Source organism: Marmota monax, unplaced genomic scaffold (genome assembly GCF_021218885.2).
Source record: "Marmota monax isolate L192 unplaced genomic scaffold, Marmota_monax_Labrador192_F-V1.1 WCK01_AAM20220418_F8-fsc00020, whole genome shotgun sequence".
NCBI lineage: Eukaryota > Metazoa > Chordata > Mammalia > Rodentia > Sciuridae > Marmota > Marmota monax.
The window spans coordinates 22,681,920-22,695,532 of record NW_026692912.1 but is presented as its reverse complement, the minus strand read 5'-3'; the positions used below and the strand labels follow the sequence as shown (position 1 = coordinate 22,695,532).

General features: G+C 42.2%; 1 protein-coding gene and 1 non-coding gene across 3 annotated transcripts in view; one reads left to right on the top strand and one right to left on the bottom strand.

The window, feature by feature from the left end:
* Abl1 (ABL proto-oncogene 1, non-receptor tyrosine kinase) overlaps positions 1-13,613 on the bottom strand; it is a 122,296-nt gene that overhangs the window by 42,361 nt on the left and 66,322 nt on the right. The gene's annotated exons all lie outside the window — the stretch shown is intronic.
* Trnav-cac (transfer RNA valine (anticodon CAC)) lies at positions 2,389-2,462 on the top strand. Its single transcript has one exon. It is a non-coding gene; the product is annotated as a tRNA-Val (tRNA).

The following is a 13,613-nucleotide window of genomic DNA, read 5'->3' as shown; positions in this document are numbered from 1 at the left end:
ACAATATCTGTTGTTTAGGAAAGTTCAAGGGCCTTGGATCAGACTATGATAAAGTCTGTCATTATATAGCATTTCAGACTAAAGGGCTATATTACTTGGCAGCTTAATGCCAAGAATTATATTTTTTAAATTCTAACCATATTTTGAATACTATCCATTAATTCAGTCCCAGATATTTGTTTGTATGTGCTGTACTTTATACTGGGATATAAGCTTGTTTTTAAAGCTAATGACTATTATTAATGTCCTGTTCTTGAGTCTAAAATGATCTTATCCTCTTAAATCCTCTTAGAAATGAGTAATGCTAATAAACTGTGTCCAGATCTTTTACAATTTCTATATAAAACTATGCATACAGATCTGGCAGATACTCTGAATTAACAGCAATGAACATTGACGATATTGCCAAACTGCACACTACCAAATCAAACCAGGACTATTCTTTCCAGATCCTGCTTTTGCTGCTTTTGAAGCTAACTTGCAAGTTCCAAAAAGCACTGTGGACAAGTGAATAAACGAATATTGCAATCATCTTAGCAAAGGGAAGAAAGGCCCAAGAAGAATTTCTCTACAACCCCACACTCAAAAAGATAAAAGAAAAGGAATGAAAAGGAAAAAACAAAGGAAGAAATTAAAAGACTATCAGCTAATTTGTGATGTGATGTTGCAATTTAGTTGTTTGGAAAAGAAACTTAATTTGCACCTAATATGAGCCAGACACTCATAAGCCCTCACTTCGAGCCTATTAATTTTGTATAGTTTAAGTCCATTTTACTGGTAAGGAAACTGAGGGAAGGGACAAGAGGGGAAGTTCATATGGGTAGGAGGTAGCAAGGCAGATAAGTCTTGAACTTTACAGAATTGCACAAAATTTCCAACTTAAGTGAAAGATGAATAATATGAACAAATCCAAGATGAAATCAAAATCAATAACTGTTGGGAAAATATGTCTTAAAAGAAAATAATGTGGCTGGGTGTGGTGGCGCATGCCTATAATCCCAGAGGCTGGGGCATGAACATTGCTAGTTCAAAGCCAACCTCAGCAATTTAGGAAGGCCCTGAGCAACTCAGCAAGACCCTGTCTCAAAATAAAATATAAAAAGGGCTGGGGGCTGAGGATATAGCTCAGCTGATAGAGTGTTTGCCTTGCATGCACAAGGCCATGAGCTCAATCCCCAGCACCAGGGGTGGGGGTGGGGTGCTGGGGCTATAGCTCAGTTAAGGGCCCCTGGGTAAAATCCTGGTCGAAAAAAAAAAAAAAATCAGGGAATTACAAATATTGTAAAACATATTAAGAATATTAAGAAAGAATAAAAATCCTTAGTTACATCAAACCTGTGTTCTGATCAATGTTTCTAAAGTTTGGTACATGAACAACCTATTGTGACTCACCTGAACTGCCTGCTTAAATGCACACCTATGATCCCTAGCCCACAACATCAGAGTATGTGGACTGAGTGCTTTAAGCTGGCTGGATGATGGATGTGTGTATGTGAGGTAGAAAACTGGTTTGGAAGAGAGCAGGGATGCTCCTTGTTTTCACTGGTAACAGGGCAAACAGAAATAGATATTTCTAAAATTTATTCATTTGAAAGTAATTTCCGAATGTAAGAAATGTGTAACTTCAGAACAAGTTGTCAAAAGCACACTTTTCTCTGAAGAGATTAGGAGATTGATTTTTTTTTTAATTTGGAATTCATCTCTCTTTAAAAAAAGAGGTGGGGGGCAGGGGCCCCCAGCACAGCAGGGGAAGGAGGCAGGATTCAGGTGCAGAAGCTCCACTCAACATTAAGACTGGGGTGGGAGCGTGGGTGGGAGGGAGACGGGCAAATCTGACATGAGGCCTGGCTGGGATCCCATGATCAGATGACCCCAGGTTTCACTAACTCCAGCTAGTAGCTTGGTGAGAACAGCACAGGTACTGAGACACACACATTTGATTTCGTATGTACAGGCTAACAAAGCCCACTGCCTCTGACTGTGCAAGGCCTCAGGTTCCCCACTCTGTCCTGCGTGTTTCTGACTAAAGGACAAGATAGCTTCAAAGATTATACAACCATGTCCATTTTTGCCACTGTGTAAGAACACATATGCATCCCTTTAAGTCTCAAATTTTTCAATTTTTAGCACTATTTGTTGGTCTTGAGTTACATGTCACGGAGGCCTGTGACTAGCCTGGGCAAGCCAGGCAATGGGAAGCAGCCCAATGGAGATGGAATGAGCTGTGGCATCACCCAAGCCTCATTCTGAGCCTAGATCTGCCACCCACCATAGCAACTTATCCCGCCCTGAGCCTTTGTTTTCCCATCTGCAGCATGGGAAGTGATGCTAAGTGTGGCCATCTCACTGGGGTTTGAAGATTAGAAATAACAAATACCGTATGGGGCTGGGGATGTAGCTCAGTTGGTAGAGTGCTTGCCTCACATGCACAAGGTCCTGGGTTCAATCCCCAGCACCACACACACACACACAAAAAAAAAAGAATGTATGGAAGTGTCCCATGAAGAGAAGTGCTCAATGATCTGTGGCTTTGCTATTCCCAAAGGAAGACACCTATCCCAGCAGGTGATGGTCTGTTCCTGCCCAAGCACCTAGGACAGAGCTCAAATTAACAAATGTGTAAGTGAAAATTATTCCAAAAGGCACACTCTGAGGGAGTGAAAGCAGAGTCTGGAGGTTTTCCAAGGGATGAGGAAATGCATTTGTTTTCTGGAGGGAAAGAAACCCCAGCTACGCAGTAGGGTGGCTACCCAAGTTCAGATATCACTGAGCACCACCCCTCTCAGCCTAAAGCTGAAGTCTGCCATAGGGGCTCTGTGGCAAAACACCAGCCCACACTCCCACATCTTTCCCGGGGCTTCTTCCAGGCCCAGGATGCAGTGCGCAGGCTGTACTGATGACTGCCCTGCAGCTGACACTGACTCTGCTGCTCCCCTGGGGGTTTCCAAAGCTACAATTCTCAGTTGGGGCCAAATCTGAATTGCCTTAGAGTAAAACCACTTTCTAGAAAATCTCATTACAGTAAGATGGTATTTTTATGATTGAGTTGAAACACAGCTGTTAAACAATTCTTTTCCAGATGGGAGAAAACTAATGTTAGTATGCCCATATTAATTTTTACTAATTTTTATTTTAAATCAAAGTAATATACACACATGTAGTTAAAAATTAAATACTACTAAAAGCCTTGTAATAGTCTTATTAAAAAAAAAAGACTAAAAATAGTCTTGTAAAAGTCTTGCAATAAAAACCACAGTCCCACTCCAATGTCTATTCCTTCAGAGACAGCCCCCTAGATTTCTAACTAACATCCACATCTTGCTGTTTCTGGATTCACTAGCTTTACACATCATCTACTTACTATAGAAGCACTGTATTGGCAAAATCCCCAACCTCCCCAAACTGAAATCATTTCTGGTTAAACCAACAGTCAATGTTTGCATTACTATGACAATATAAATATCGTTCACTGCTCAGCCAACAATCTACTATGAAAGTCTGTTATACAACTTTGTTTATCCTGGAGATATTAATTACCTTGATTTTATTTTTCACTTGATTAGTTTTCTATGTACATATTACTATTTTCCCTCTTAAATACTTCAAAGATCTGTCAAAAATTTATTGGTATTTTTCCAAATATTCTCAATTCTATTTACTAACTGATTTGCTTCCTCATTTTGCTAGAATTCATCATTCTACAGAAATTCTTGTAGGGGAGGGGGTACATGTCTCAAAAGTACCTTTCTTTAGACCTTGACAGTTTGGCTGGGTATAGAATCCTAGGTTAAAAATAATTTTCCTGACTAAATTTTGAAGGCATTTCTCCACTATTTTTTTACAGTTTCTAGTACGATTGTTTAGAAACGCAATCCTATTCAGATTCCTTATCCTTTATAAATGGCATGTTTTCTCTTTGGAATTTTTTAGGATCTTGTAATATTTTCAGTGTTCTCATGTTTCACAATAATATTGCTTGCAGTGAGTCTTTTTCATATACTATGCTGGGGGCTGGGGATGTGGCTCAAGTGGTAACGCGCTCGCCTGGCATGCGTGAGGCCTGGGTTCGATCCTCAGCACCACATACAAAGATGTTGTGTCCGCCGAAAACTAAAAAAAATAAATATTAAAATTCTCTCTCTCTCTCTCTCTCTCTCTCTCTAAAAAAAAATATATATATATATATATATATATATATATATATATATATATATATATATATATATATATATATATATATATATATATACTATGCTGGACCTCTGGAGGGCCGAAGTCATTAGCTTAAGAAAATACTCGCATCTCTAAAATCTGGATTTTTTCCTTACACTTGCTGTCTCCTAACTTCTCTCCCACTTACTATCCTTCTTCTTATTATTATTATATTATTGTTATCATCACTATTATCACCATTATTATTATTGAATTTTCTCTCAATAATTCCTATCAGATGGATACTAAAGCCCTGGGATTGAGCTTCTGATTTTATTTGTTCTCTTTTATTGCCTATGTCTTTGTCTTTATATTCTACATTCTGACTATTCTAGAATATTTTTCAAGCCCTCTGTTTGAATTAAAAAAACAATTTTTTTAGATGTTGATGAACCTTTATTTTATTCATTTATTTATATGTGGTGCTGAGAATTGAATCCAGTGCCTCACACATGCTAGGCAAGCATTCTACCACTGAGCCACAACCCCAGCCCCTTCTGTTTGAATTTAAATTTTGGCTATAATGTTTTAAATGGTAAAGCGCTCATTCTGACTGCAGTTGTTTTAGTAGTGTCCTATTGTTTGGTGTTTGTGATCTCTCTGTCCAAGGATAGCAAATAGTTGCTTTGAACACCTCCTGCGTCCTGCACTGTCTTTATTTCCACCGGTTTCCTATTTTCTGTGTTTTGTTGCACTCTCTCAGTTACAGACTTCTCTAGTGTCTGGGTATCCAGTCACTGTACAGGAGTAAGAACTAAAAACACAACTGCAAGTGCTCAACACGAAAGGGGCATGATGCCTGGCAGACTCTGATGAGATGCAAATGGTGAACTAGATTTTTAATCAGCCTTTTCTGTAGGATGATTCTTTTTTTTTCCTTCTCCTTAGAAAATAATATTTCAGGCTAGATGCAGTGACACATGCCTATAATCCCAGCGGTTTGGGAGGCTGAAACAGGAGGATCTCGAGTTCAAAGCCAGCCTTAGCAAGAGCGAGGTGCTAAGCAACTCAGAGAGACTCTGTCTCTAAATAAAATACAAAATAGGGCTGGGGATGGGCTCAGTGGTCGAGTGCCTGAGTTGAATCTCTGGTACTGCCCCTCCCCCAAAAAGGAAAATAATATTTCAATCTTATCTTTGTTAGGGCTCTGGCTAGCAGATACCAGAAGAGAGGCTAAGAACTAAAAACAAACAAATCCCCACTAGCCCAGCGCATTTTTTTCAGCCAATTGCTTCATCTTGACCCATGCTGGAGGTGAGGCTCCTGTGTCTAGAGCCTTCAAAGATACTTCCCTAGTCTCAGGGAGGAGAGGAGGACAGGTGGTCAGCTGGATGCACAGGGTGGGGAGCAGCTTAAAGGATGGAAATGTCCCTTGAGCAGACTTTCACAGATCTCTTGGGCTCACCCCTGTTTGGGTACCAACACCTTTAATGCCCGAACTTTCCTCCAGTCCCTATGAGCACAGTGGCTCACTTTTTATCAAGGGCTCTTTCAGAAAAAGTTAGCCTTGGGCATCTTCAGTGCCACTAACTCTTCTCCCACTCTTCTGACTGCCTTTCATTTCCCAGAACCTGCTGAGCTTTCTACTCCAGTTGAGTCTCTTTGGGTTCCTTTGTCTTATGCACATTCACTTTTTAAAAAATCTTTTTGTAGCTAATTTAGTGGGGCTGAAGGAGACAATGGAGATAAATACAGGGCTCCCACCTTTAATCATTTTTAATCAGTTGACACTGTGGCACATAAAGATAAAATAATTTGTATGTACTAGGGCACTCAGCAGGTTAAGAGGAGAATCTGGTTAAAAAAATCCAGATCTCCAGATTCACAATACATGACATTTACCATGTACCTAGAATAAGAATTGACAGATACCAGGCTGAAAAACTATTTAAAAATTATAAACTACAGGTCTCAAATCTTAATTTTGTGGATGGTCAGGAAATGAACCACCAAACCCTGAATTATTAAATCCACTTACAATACTGAACCTTTAAGTTTAATTATAAGCAAAAATATTATTAAACAAAAGTAGTTTGGAATATTCTTATTAAACTCTAAGTGCTGAATTCAACTTAAAGAGATTCTGAATGGTTTTGTGATATGTCTGTGTCCCTTTATGATGCTTAACTTTTGCAATAAGTGCCAAATAATGTTGTTTTAAGTCACCAAAAGTCGTTTTTATTTCTAGTCTGATAATAAGTGAAGATTAAGATCTCTATAAAACAAATCAAAAATAGCTACATGATGACTTTGTTGCAATCAAAAACAGTAATAGTTTGAAAAACCTACAGGCTTCCAATTATCATCTGCGAAACAGATGAACTGGAGCACACTAAGAAACAATTGATAATAGGAAACGCCCACACACTGGTTACTAACATGCAATCTCTCTTGGTTTTCAAACATGGGCACTGAGCTTGGCTTTCTGAAGTTGTCTTGACTTTGAAGTTGGTAAAGCAACAGTTAATCTTTTTCCTCCCTTTCTCTAAGACTAAAAGAATCCGCAGAGCGCACAGACCAGGCCGGGATCACATTACCTTTGGGGGTGGGGAAGAAGGCAGCAGGAGGGGAGGGCAGAGAGAAGGCTGGAAGGAAAGAAAAGCTGGCTAACCCTCCCTGCAGTGCAAAACCCAGCAGGGACTCGGAGGAGTCCATGTTTATCCAAGTTATCTCTGGGCAGCTGAGCTGGGCTGTGAAGTACTGGATGCCTTGGTATCCGACCCTCTCAGTGGCCTGTGGTTGTGCTGGGGAAAGCAAAGTTCTTGGTAATTATTTACCAAAGCTTGGAACCCTAGAAATGAAACATTAAAGAAGAGCTCATGTTTGCTTCTTCAAAATGTTTAGCACCCATTTGTTTTGTTGTCGAGGTTTTAAACACACACACAAAACACATGGAATCAGATTTCCTCCCTGCACTTGTTAGAAATCCCTGCTCTCCTAGAGAAGCCATGGCATCTCTGAAGTCAGACAGCACTGCAATTGCTTCTTCCTTAAAGCAACAGATTCTGCATGTCCATCCAGAACTACTATGACCTGACTGGGGATAGAAGGGCCACCTGCTGCTGGCTGTGGAGAGACTGTCCAGAGGTCTTTGCTGAGGGCAGGAGGAGGGCCAGGTTTGGGGTCCTGTGTCCCCTTGAGAAGAAAAGTACAAAACAGAGCTTTGGTGCAAAGCCACCAGGGCAGGAACCACCCTCTGGTTTGATACCCTTCCTATAACTGCTATAGAAGTTCTATGCCCTACAGCAACTCCCAAAGCAGACTTAACCTCAAAGTTACATTCACATACCCCGAGTGTGATGCTTTATTTTATGTATCAACTGGATGGCATGATGGCTGGATATCAGCTTAAACCTTAGTTCTGGGTGTGTCTGGGAGGGTGCGTTGAGAAGAGGCCAGCATTTGCATGGGTGGGCTGCGAGAGGGGGCCCTGCTGCGGTGTGGGCAGACCTCCCTTCCTCGGCCTGGCTGCCTGAGAGGGGACATCCACCCCCCTGGCCCTTGAGACTCCCTGGAATCCATGCCACTGCCTTGGGCTCTCAGCCTCCCCACTGCACTATGACCAGCTCTCCTGAGTCCCCAGCTTGCAGGTGGCAGCAGCAGGATTCTCTCATTGTCTCCTGAGTCAATACCTTGAAACCTCTCCAGAGATGAAGGCTGTGGTTACCTACCTGTCCTCCTGCCCCACCCTAAACTCCTCCCATGACCTGGCCCTGCTAAGGCCACATAAAAGTCAGATCCTCGTGGTAGCCTGCCACCATTTTGCTCCTGAAGGTGTGCCCCTCCAGTGCTCCATAAAGCATGGCGGCTCATGAGGTCTGCCTTTCTTTTCTTTTTTTCTTTTTGTATTCTCTTTCATGTGCTTTCATTTAGTTCCCTGACAGGGAAATGGGATGTTTTAGGGGTTCTTTTTGCCCCTCCCCATTCCAACAAGCCTCCAGTTTTTTCTCTCTCCATGAGATAAAAACTAGTTTGAGCCAACTTTCTGCCATTTTGTTCCTGCATGCAATGCTGGCCTCCTCACTCCTCCGAGAGGGAAGACCCCTCCCAGGCTCTCCCAGAGGTACTCTGCCCCAGACCCTCCCCTCTGGCCCACCTGGACCCCAGGAGTCCCCTACCATTGAGACTGGAGAGAAGATGTTCTCTCACTCTCCAGTGGGACTCTCCGCTGATGGAAGACTATCAGGGGACGCCCTGATGGCCACCACCACCCCGGTCAGACCTCTCCAGCACGGGAGCTACCCAGTCCCTTCCACGGACTCCCCCTTAGCTTGCCTTATTGCTCATCCAAAACCCTGGGTTCCTCTACCAATATGGCCACAGTCTAAATCAGACAACCTAAGTCCATGGCCCGAATTAGGAATTTGTGACGTTTGATCCCAAAATCCTCCAAGATTTGACAATTTCCTCCAACGAAATGGTAAATGGCCTGAGGCTTCCTACCTCCAAGCTTTTTTAACCCTCTGCTCAAAGCCCTCATTATGCCATCCTTGTTCTGCTCTACAATTATCACCTCATTCTGTTCCGTGAGTCCTCTAGAACTTGCCCTAAGATCTGGCCTTACCCTTGGGTGTTCAATGCACACATCGTCCCAGAACAGAAACTACAGTCCCCAGCCCCTCTTGCAGCAAGGCACTACCAGGGGACTAGGTTCTCACCATCCGAATGTGAACAGAAGTGATGTCTATAATTCTCGGTTCATAAAAGGAATGGGCATGTGCTCCCTCCTCTTTGCATGTCCCCTGCCTACAAGGGGCCTGATAGCCAGGATGGCCAATATGGATCCAGAGGTTGAAGTCATGTCTTAAAAGGGTGATAGGACGGAAGGTGTCTGACCTGTGGAGCCACTGAGCCCACTCGGGGCGGCTAATGACGGCCTGGCACAGGAGAGAGAAACAAGCACCTTGCCTGTTCAAATCACTGGAATTTGGGGTCTATCATGACAACCATTTAGACCTTATGGTAACAGCAGTAAAAAAAAAAAAAAAAAAAAAAGAACCAGTTCTGGGGCTGGAGTTGTAGCTCAGTGGTAGAGCGCTTGCCTCGTATGCGCGAGGCCCTGGGTTCAATTCTCAGCACCACATAAAAATAAATAAATAAAAATGAAGATATTGTGTCCATCTACAACTAAAATATATATATATATTTTTAAAAAACCCAGTTTTAATTTACATGAATCTAAGAATTCTCCAAATCAAGTTTATTTTCTACCTCTAGTAAAAATTGTTAATTGGAGTTTTTGAAATGGTCGTGTCACTTTTAGAAAATGAGAAACTGCGGGGCTGGGCTGGGGCTCAGCGGTAGAACACTCACTTGGCACACGCAAGGCCCTGGGTTCAATACTCAGCACCACATAAAAATAAATAAACAAAATAAAGGTATTGTGTCCAACTATTAAAAAAAAAGAAAGAAAGAAAGAAAAGAAAATGAGAAACTGGTCTAAATAATCCCTGTGAAACGCAGTGTCTAGCTCCTAACCAACACTCATCTACTAATCTACTTCCACCGACCATTATTACTCACTGTAAGCTGGTATTGGTGTAAGGAAGATAAAAATCCAAGTGTTCCTCATTGGGCTGGGGACATAGCTCAGTTGGTAGAGTCTTGCCTCACAGGCACAAGGCTCTGGTTCAATCCCCAGCACCACAAAAAAAAAAAAAAATTCCGTGTGTTCTTCATGCACCTATGAAGAGCTTGTATCAACAAGACAGTATACAGACCAATTAAAAAATATGCAAAATATCTGAATTGATATATAACGAAAGAAGTAATACAAATGGCTAAATAGCACACGAACATTTGAGCAGCATGGACATTCAAGAAATGGAACCTAAAGAGGAAGGAGACAAGGAGGGAGGAGGGGAGGGAAAGGAGAGGAACAAGACTGACCACACTGTCACGTGCATGTACAGATATGTCACGTTAGATCCCAGCATCATGTATAATTATAATGTGCCAATAAAACAGGGATGAATAAATAACAAATGACATTTGTCTTGTGCTATTACCCTTTCAATCATTTAAACGTACACAGACTGTCATTACATAATCATTGTTTGTTAAAATGTGGGTGCTTAGTTTTCATGATGTTAAACTGGATCCAAAAAGGATGACATGCCATGGAAACGGACTTGTTACCTACCGATTAGCACAGTGTAAGTAAAATGACTTCTATCCAATTAAAAAGACAAAGAGAGAGAGAGAAATGGAAACCAGGGCCCTAGAAAGAGTGGAAACTACTGTCATAATGAGATCTACAATTTCATATCTATTCCAAAGGCAGTAATAAAAACAACAGATACAACCCAGTGCTGTCAAAGCTGTAAAGAAATAGGAAGGCTCATGTCTTGCTGATGGGAATGTACAGTCACTTTCAGAAAGAACACCCTTTTTTCTTTTTGTGGTACTGGGGGATTAAACCCAGAAGTACTTCACCACTGAGCCACATGCCCAGCTCTTTCTATTTTTAATTTTGAAACAGGGTCTCCCTAAGTTTTCCAGGCTGGCCTTGAACTTGTAAATCTCCTGCCTGGTACCTCCTACCAGGTACTCCTCCCGAGTACCTGGTATTACAGGCATATATACCACTGCCCCGGGTGAAATATGCACTTTCTTAAAAAGCCAAACATGGGCTGGGGTTGTACTCAGTGGTAGATTGCTCACCTTGCATGTGGAAGGCACTGGGTTTGATCCTCAGCACTACATAAAAATAACATAAAGGTATTGTGTCCATCTACAACTAAAAAAAATATTTAAAAAAAAGTTAAACATAAAACTTACTGTAACACCCACAATTCAATTCCTAAGAATCGCACCAGGAGAAATGAAAACACATATCCACATGAAGACATACATAAATGCTCACACAGCATGGCCCCAAACTAGAAACAGTCCAAATGCCCATCAACTGGTGAATAAATAAACAAAATGCACATCTGAAAAAAGGAATAATATTCAACAATAAAAAGAAATGAGGCACTATATATGCTACAATACAGACAGACCTCAAAAAAATACTAAGAGAGAAAAAAAACTAGTCATAAAAGACTACATAGTGCATAAAACTCCATTCATACAATAATGCACAGAAGACAATTCTATAGACAGCAAGAAAATTAGTGTTACCACACTCATACATTGCTGGTGGGACTGCAGATTGGTGCAACCAATCCAGAAAGCAGTATGGAATTCCTTGGAAAACTGGGAATGGAACCACCATTTGACCCAGCTATCCCACTCCTCCATCTATACCCAAAGGACTTAAAAACAGCACACTATAGGGATGCAGCCACATCAATGTTTATAGCAGCACAATTCACAATAGCTAAACCGTGGAACCAACCTAGATGCCCTTCAGTGATGAATGAATAAAGAAAATTTGGTATATATACACAATGGAATATTATTCAGCATTAGAAGAGAATAAAATCATGGCATTTGCAAGTAAATGGATGGAGTTAGAGAAGATAATGCTAAGTGAAGTTAGCCAATCCCAAAAACCCAAATGCCAAATGTTTTCTCTGATATAAGGAGAATGACTCATAGTGGGGATGGGGGGTGGAGCATGGAAGGATTAGAGAACTCTAGATAGAGCAAAGAGGAGGGAGAGGAAGTGAGGGGTCAAGGGAGCAGGAAAGACAGTGGAATGAGATGGATATCATTACCCTGAGTACATGTATGAAGACATGAATGATGTGACTCTACTTTGTGTACAACCACACACATGAAATATTGTGCTCTACATGTGTAATATGAATTGAATGGCATTCTGTCATATATAACAAATTAGAATGAATTTAAACAATCAGTATTGCCTGGTGGGAGCAGGACTAACTGTGGCGGGGCAGAAGGGATTCTTTGAGGATGATGGAAATGCTCTAAAAGCGGAGTTTGGTTAAGGTGCACACTTTACACACTTACTAGAGACCACTGAATTACACATTAAAATGGTAAATTTTCTGATATGCAAATTAGATATCAGTAAAACTGCTAATAAAAAAGGGAAAATAGCAATGTGTACTCTGATTCTGATATCCTTTTATGATGTCACACAAAGGAGTAGAGATGCTCCAAGTCACCTGCTCAGTCAGTGCCAGGCCAGGCCGTGCGTGCTGCCGGTGCTTGGTGTACTCAGACACATTCTGACAAGAGCCATGTTCCATTCCCCACCAACCCTGACGCTCCCAACACCCAACCAACAGATTCCCACTGCGGACTGTGTGTGAGGGAGGGCTGCATGAGGACGGGTGCTCCAGAGCCAGAGCAGGGAGAGAAACCTCGGGCTGGGTACAGTACAGCCCTCTGGCTGGGCAGCATGGCACACTCCTGGGATTCCCAGCTACTGGAATCCCAGACTGAGGTGGGAGGACCACTAACTTAAGGCCAGCCTCGGCAACTCAGTGAGACCCTGTCTCAAAGTAAAATGAGATTTTAAAAAAGGGCCCGGATGCAGGTCAGTGTAGGGCATTTACCTGGCATAGACGAGACCCTGGGTTCAATCCCCAGGATCCCCTCACACATGTACACAAATGATGCCTGAGAAAGCCAGTCATTTGGCACAGATGAGGCTGGAAAGCATGAACCACCCCTCTCATTCACAGGAAGCATGTGGACACTCTCCTGGGGGCACCTGCAGCCTTCTCAAAGGCACCGAGGGATGCCCATTTGAGCATTCCAAATATGCACACCCTGTGAACAGCACAGTCCCAACTGTTACATCTCTACTGGAAACCAGGTGTCATAGGGACTAGCTGGGGATCAAAATATTTAGAATATTTAAGAGCTGTTGCAGGAAAGTTTCTAGGTAGTAAATATTATGCTTACAAAGTGCTGAGAAGGAAAAGCAATCAATTAAATATTGGGATTATTAACAATAAATATTTCATGAATCATAAGGTAACAATAAACAAAGGGGTTGTAAAAATGAACCCACGGATAGTTCTCAATATTGTCCAGCCTTCTCCTTTCCACTTTCTCATTTGATCTCCAAAACAACTCAGGGGAAGTAGAAGGGAATGACTCTTATTTCCATAAAGCAGCAGTGGCTGAAGCCCACCAAAACAGAGTCACACCAGGCAGGAGGGGTGGGAGAAGCTGAGAGCCCCCAATGCCTAAAACATGCCCAGGATAACATGCTCGTACCAGGATGTCTGGACAACAGAAATCACACTGTAAGGAGCACTCTGAGAAGCAAGCACCCAGAGAGCATGAGCTAACTTGGACAGCAGATAACCCACCTGCCACCTTATCCTTCTGCCCCTTCTGCAAGTAGCAGAAGGTAGCTGGCGATCAGGGTGACAGTGAGGTCCTGCAGACTGCAGGGAGCCTATATAAGCCCTCACAGAAGCACAGCTCCTGGAGGGAGAGAGGCCCTCTGGGAAGCAAGGCTCAGAGACCCCCTG